This window comes from Emydura macquarii, unplaced genomic scaffold (genome assembly GCF_026122565.2).
Source record: "Emydura macquarii macquarii isolate MOO-44397 ecotype Brisbane River unplaced genomic scaffold, CSIRO-AGI_Emac_v2 contig_306, whole genome shotgun sequence".
NCBI lineage: Eukaryota > Metazoa > Chordata > Testudines > Chelidae > Emydura > Emydura macquarii.
The window spans coordinates 7,658,364-7,665,550 of record NW_027130443.1 but is presented as its reverse complement, the minus strand read 5'-3'; the positions used below and the strand labels follow the sequence as shown (position 1 = coordinate 7,665,550).

General features: G+C 49.3%; 1 long non-coding RNA gene across 1 annotated transcript; it reads left to right on the top strand.

Moving 5' to 3' along the window:
* The first annotated feature begins 2,852 nt into the window (after positions 1–2,852).
* LOC137157208 (uncharacterized) lies at positions 2,853–6,379 on the top strand. Its single transcript, XR_010921034.1, has 3 exons — positions 2,853–2,959; positions 4,378–4,711; positions 6,221–6,379. It is a non-coding gene; the product is annotated as an uncharacterized lncRNA (long non-coding RNA).
* Positions 6,380–7,187: the final 808 nt, after the last annotated feature.

The following is a 7,187-nucleotide window of genomic DNA, read 5'->3' as shown; positions in this document are numbered from 1 at the left end:
GAGTCTTGCAAGAGATCATTGCTGGAAGGCTTTGCGAGAGGAGTGTGTCTTGAAGAGAGAAGCGATGGGGGAGAGGGAGGGAGTGGTGGTCATTTGAGAAGTAGGAATCTATCCAATGTGTCTTTGCTCTTTACATGCCATTAAGCATAAAACTGAACTGCAGCGGAGCCAGCACCCTGCTACAATAACGAAACTACACGGGCACCGCTGGGTTCCAAATACAAACGCTAACTATATACAAACATACAATGTCACATGTACACCGTGGCACTGTTAAGTTCTGGTGGCTTCTGCAGGAGAAGACAAAAAGGCATACGGCCCCCTTCCTCTGCACCATGCTTTCCCAAGCGCAAGGAACAGTGCAGAAGACCAAACTGGGACAATGAGACAAAGGGTCACTTTAGAATTTGACAGCTCGGATATTGTTTATCGGATTTGGCCTGGGGAATAGCCAGCAGAGAGGAACACTTTGGTGTTTTCTTCTATTTTGTTTTTGCGCAATAAATATTTTCCTTTTTTTGCAGTTTTGTGGCAATCAAAGCCTGATGCAAAGCTTATGAATGCCACCTGCTGGCTCTTGTTCACTTAACTGTTGGCTCTGGCTTCTTGCTCAGCCTTCTTATCAGTCTGGTCATTGGCTTTAATCACTCCGACCTTGTTTGCAGTGGCAAAATATTTTAAATTCCTTGTTGAGATCATGGATTCGTTCTCTTTCCATATTGGTGTGCATTAAAAAAAATTGAGCATTGTAGGAAGGTGCAGTGGCCTTCCTCTGAGCCTGGGCCCAAGGGAGGGCCGCAAGCACCCAATCAGGTCCTAGACCGGCCGGCAGCCCAATCTGCCCGGCAACCAGACAGCTGGGCTCCGATAGGCCCGGCCAGTTGGCCAACCCGGCAGCAGGGGGGCGGGGCCTCAAGGAGGATGGCAGCCATAAAAAGCAGGCCCCGTAGCTCAGAAGGGAGGAGGCAGCTGATGGAGGTAGATGTGCTGTTTTGCTGGCTGCAGTGAAGGGCAGAACCACGCCAGGCCTCCGCCTCAGGCAACCCTCCCCCGGGCTTGAGGCCCCAGGAGCAACACTGACAGCCCGCCTCTAAGGCCTGGGTTGGGCATCCAGGCCCCCTGGACTGGCCAAGGCCTGCAGGCCCGAAGTGCTGGGCTCAGCCTTGGGGCTGCAGCGACTGGGATGAGCCCCCTGAACCGGAGCGCTGGGAGTTCTGCCTGGAAGCTGGTCCGGACCTGGAGGAGCTGCCGGATGCCCAACCCCTGGAGGCAGGACCAGACCTGGAGGAGTTGCCAGAGGCTGAACCCTACCCCCAGCCCTGTGATCTGGCGGAGCTGCCCCTCGCCGAGGAGCTTCCCACACTACCCCCCGTGGATGCAGAGGGACTGACTGGTCTACCCCGTGCGGTGTACCCCAGCGACCCGGGGGAACTGGCGGACACAGGTACCGGGGAACCCGGGGAGGAAGGAGCCCAGGGATAGCCAGAGGTGTGGCTGTACTAGGAGTAAGCCCTGTGGGCGTGTTGCGGTGGGAGCCCCGCTGGCTGAGTGGCAACACCCGTGCCACTGCTAGGGCCCTGGGCTGGGATGCAGTGGAGTTGGGTGGGCCTGCGTCCCCCTCCCCTCACCTCCCCCCGATCTGTGCCAACCCCAGAGTGCATAGCATCTACTGCTCCCCTGACTCGAAGTCACTGCTCCTGGCTCGCCCGCCCTGCCTGAGGGCCGGGGCGAAAGACTCCTGGCTCGCCCGCCCTGCCTGAGGGCCGGGGCGAAAGACTCCTGGCTCGCCCGCCCTGCCTGAGGGCCGGGGCGAAAGACTCCTGGCTCGCCCGCCCTGCCTGAGGGCCGGGGCGAAAGACTCCTGGCTCGCCCGCCCTGCCTGAGGGCCGGGGCGAAAGACTCCTGGCTCGCCCGCCCTGCCTGAGGGCCGGGGCGAAAGACTCCTGGCTCGCCCGCCCTGCCTGAGGGCCGGGGCGAAAGACTCCTGGCTCGCCCGCCCTGCCTGAGGGCCGGGGCGAAAGACTCCTGGCTCGCCCGCCCTGCCTGAGGGCCGGGGCGAAAGACTGCTAACACTCACATTCCCTGTTGATACAGGAAGGTGCAGTGGCCTTCCTCTGAGCCTGGGCCCGAGGAAGGGCCACCTGGACTAGACCGGACGGAAGCCTGTCCTACAAGCATCTTTTTCTTTGAAGCATTTCAGTTTCATCTGGTCTTTGTTGCAGGCCCTGATCCTGCAAATACTTATGCACGTGCTTACCTTTACTCACATGACTAGCCCCATTGACCTGGGTAAGACTAATCCTGTGAGTAAAGTTCCATATGTGCACCTGTGTTTGCAGGATCTGGGCATTAGTACAGCTGAGAATCAGATACCCAGTTTTTGTTAATTTCAGTATCTCTGTCTCAAGTACTTATCTGGCCTCCTTCACCATAGTACCTGAGCATCTCATCATCTTTAATGTATTTATCTCACATCACTCCTGTGAGGTAGGGCAGCGGGATTATCCTCATTGGATAGAGGCACTGATTTTATATTGGTATAATAATGTCAGTTAGGACTGTGAATTTTTTTTCCTGATGCACCAGTACAACCTCTAGCGTGGATGCAGTTGTACTGGTATAAAAGTGCCTATACTAGTATAGCCTGTTCCCCTTCTTGTAAAGAAATAAGTTATACTGGTGTCACAGTATAAAAAAATTGCAAGCAGCTGACTCCAATTAACCACTCCTCTCAGAGGCTACTGGGAGTGGGAGGAGTCTGGGGTCTATATAAGCCAGACCCTGATCTCTCTAGATAGAGGGGAGGCAGTGGTACTAACAACCCGGAAAATGGGAGGGCAGCAGCTCCAGGAATGAGCAGGAGGCGAGGCAATCACCGGGGAGGAAGCTACTGAGTTTGGGGAAAGTTGGACACAGGTTGGGAGCTGCATCCCTAGGAAATTTTGGATTTGCCTGAGAAGTAAGAGAACTTATGGGGAAATGGGACAAGGCTTTGGGTGCAGCTGCTGATTGATGGTTAGAAGGTGGCCTCAGGGTACTATGTCCAACCTTGGTAGCTGTGAAACATAACAAGACCTTAATATTTCCTGCTTCCTTGCAAGGAGTGTCCTTTCAGCCCTTCATACGCTGTGCTGGTCAGTCCGTGCATCTGAGATGTTTAAGTGCAGGTCCCATCAGCTCAGTAACTTCTGCATTTGCCTTCTTCAAAGGGAAAAGCTAGAGCTGCTTGGAAATGCCGATGCAGAGAACCCAAAATGTTTTGTGGAAGCATCTTGGGTTCAACAAGCTTTTGGCAAATCAAAGGCAGGTTTCTGTCGGACCCTGGTCTTCCAGCAGGGTTGTCAACCTTGCATTTTAGTTTTCACTGACATGAAGATCTGAGGTTGATTTTTTTTTTACTGACACAATACACTTTTTACTGACATCACTAAAAATACCATGAACAATACAATAATGTCACAAATGTGTGTACTCGCTTGCGATGTTCTGTACACAGGAATTTGGAATGACGCAATTGTTTTAGCTGCAGTTAATTGATCAGTCGGGTTCTTTGGGCGTGTGCAATAACAGAAAACAGGAAATCGATAGTCATGGTCAGTGCAGTTTTACGATACAAGAAGTGATTCTGAACGACGACAATCAATGTTAAAATACAGTATGTTTTATTTCTACCCAATTTCACGGACATTTTCATTTATTTACGGGTTTATGGACAGTGTTAAAATTGTGCAATTCTTTTACTGACTGTCTGTAAATTTACGGACGGTTGGCAACCCTGTTTCCAGGGCAGTCCCGTCATGCTGGGGACCTCAGGGTTTCTAGGGTGCATTGCTCCAGAGCAGCTAGCTGTGCTGACTGCCCCTGTGACCTCACTCTTTCAGGGTCTGTGGCTGTCGAACAGTCAGCCAAGCCTGTCAGGACCTCCAGGCTTCCTGCCGCCGGGCTTGGAGCCTGAAAAACCTGGGCAAGATTCACTCAGCGTAGTTTGTTTTGGAAACATCATCTCACTGGTTCTGAAACCATTTGGGGGAGGATTTCCAGTTTGCAGGAAACTTTGAAATAGCGAAATTTTCCCACAAATTGGAAATGCTGCATTTCAGCCAGCTCCCCACACCCCTATTTTGGCTACCAATCAGAAAGCCTGGTTCAGGTGCTAGCCTGGGACTTCCAAGACCATTCCTTGGGGTTCCGTTGCCTGCCCTGCCACAGACTTTGTGTATGACCCTGGGTGAGTCACTTAGCTTATCTGTGCCTTAGTAAAATGAGGCTATTAGCGTTTCCCTGCTTCAAAGGGATGTTGTGAAGCGCGTTGTGAGCTACTGCTAAAAAGCACTGTGTGAGATAACGATACTTGCAGGAATTATTATTACTATTTAGGTGCCTAAATAACATCTTTCTGGGGACACAAAGCTTGCTGATCCCAGAGCAACTTGCCTCCAGCGCTCATACCATCAGGCAAGATCGCAGGCAAACCAGGCAGAGGAAGAGAGACAGTCAGTGATGCTGGAAGTGTGGTCAGACGGACAGGTCTCCAAAAGAGAGTGCAAGTTTTACAACTCTGTCATGACCGCAAAAGAGGGAAGATGGCAGTCGAGAACCTCTGCATTGGGCTCAGTGGAAGAAGAAATACCTTTAAGAAAAATCTGACCCCTAGTCTCTGTGCCTCAGTTTCCCATCTGTCAACTGCCCATCTCACAGGGAGTTTGTGAAGGTAAGGGCCTTAATGATTGAGGTGCTCAGATATCCTGGTAAAGGGGTCCAGAGACTATTTGCACAGGCAACTAAAACTGTGATCTCCCTAAAGGGTGCTCTCCATGTCTGCTTTAGGGCTAGTTTATTTAGACTCCTTGAATTGCTTTTGGGAGGGGTCAGAATTTCTGTTCTGTAGGAGCAGCTGAATAGTCTGAGGAGCAATACTGAATACTCTATCAGTCTTCTAGATGACTCTTTTAAAGGTGTTGCCTCTATGTCTGCCAAGTACAGAGATGGAAAATTTAGTCCCAATGGTGGAGATAAAATAAATAGGTTTTATTGAATTTTGCATATTTTAAGCCAATTCCATTTGTTTGGGACTCAGTGATGGAATGATTCTGGAACGCTGATGAACCCATGGAGTCCCTCCAAGTTTTGCACTCTGCCAACAGAGGTCAGTGTGTCCTAATTCAAAACTGCTTTGGAAAAGGATCTTTTAAAAAAAAAAAAAAAAAAAAAAAAAAAAAAATTCTCCTCTTGGCTAAAATTGCTTATCCATGAATCTGCCTGAAGGGGTCACGCTGCACCAGGAGATCACAGCTGCCAACATTTCAAACAGCAGCCCTCAGATGATGTATGTCTACACTACAGTAAAACACCTGGGGCTGGCTCATGTCAGTTGACTCGGGCTCTCAGGGCTTGAGCTGCGGGGCTATAAAATTGCAGGGTATACATTTGGGGCCTGGACTCTGAGTCCCAGCAAGAGGGGAGGGTCCCAAAGCATCAGCTCCAGCCCGAGCCCAAACATATAGACTGCAATTTTATAGCCCCACGAACCTGAGTCAGCTGAAATGGGCCAGCCACAGGTGTTTGATTGTAGTGTAGACAGACCATTGGATGGTGAGTCCTGGTGAATTTCAGGGTATTTTAAATGGCTCTTCTAACCATCAGGGCTGCCAAACAAATGGAGCTTGGAGGAGCACGCTGAAGTGGGTGGCAGGACAGCTGTGAATGTAAGCAGTGCATGTCTGTCCTCCACGAAAAACACTGGGCATTTTTCAACCAGCTCAACAGGGGCCTTTGGTCTGGTCAGCCCAGGACCGGCATGAGCAGTGTGGAAGGGGAGAAGACATCGACTGTGTGAATACAGTGTTACCAATCCTAAGCATTCAAAAAAAATCCCGAGTCAGGCTCCCTTCTAGTGTCTGAGCCTTGAAGGTGCACTCTGCTCATGTGTTCAAGCACTTCTCTATGATCACAAGGGATAGAACTGAATTCTGCATATTCACATGACTCCAGGAGCTGGGGCTTTATGAAAAACACCACCTCTCATGGTAAACATCACAGCAATTGGCAACATTGCATGTTGAACCCTACCAGCCCCATGCATTCCAAAGGGGGAGATGTTGTGTTTTTAACCTGGAAGGCAAAAACCATAACAGGAACCTAATGTATTCCTCTCCCCTCCACCCTCCAGGATTTTATCACAAGTCTTATGAGTTAATAACACTGCCATTACCCCTTCTAGCCTGACTGATAGCATGATGAAAGCTGCTGCAGAAGAAATGGGTCTTACCATCACCTCCTGGTTGCCTGTCCCCACATTTGTGTAGCAGCAGCTAGAGAAGGGGAGATGAAGAATTACCCTGAGTAGAACTAGCTGGGAACTTTTCAGTAAAAGGTTTTTGTCAGAAACTGCAGATGTATTGAAACTTAAACTGTGTGTGTGGGGGGGAGGAGGAGTGGGGGGGGTGTGGGGGAGAAAACTGGCTTTGATAAGTTAATTATGAACATTGGTTGTTTTCAAATCAAACATCAAAATATCCCATCTTTTGACATTTTAAAACCCAAAATTTCCAGTTTTATGGTTTGAAATGACTTTTTTGTCTGGTAATTTAAGAAATTCTAGTTAAAAAAAATACATCAAAAGAAATTGAAAGTTTAAAAAATATCAAGATCAAAATGAAACACTTTGAAATGATCAAACACACGTTTCAATTGATCTGAACTGAAATCTTTTTTGGATTTTCGGTTTGTGAAAATTTTCAAGATTTAATTTTGTTTGGTCTTGATTTGGGATGAAGACAAATCTCAAATTTTCATGGGCTGGGAAAACCACTTCCCTCCTAGCTCCCACATGAGGGGCTGGAGCAGATCCCCTGAAGACATCAGCCTCTTCAGAAGAAACGGGCCCAAACTGAATGCTGCTGCAAGAAGATGAATTTGTTGTGGCTCTGAATTCCTTTCCCCAAGGTACTTCTATTTAAACTGGGACTGTTGTGTGGTGTTTAATCTGGGACTATTTAGCCCATGTTTTGTGGTCTCCCCCGCCAACACACCATTCTTTAGCAAGCCGGTGTGGGGATAGCGGATTCTGTACGGAGATGGAGTCTGACATAATGAGCAGGCTGAAACACCGAAGTAACAGAGCGAGTATGTTTCACCCAAGCGTGGATAGCAGGGGCCGGGCTGGGAACATGAGTTTGTTCACAGAT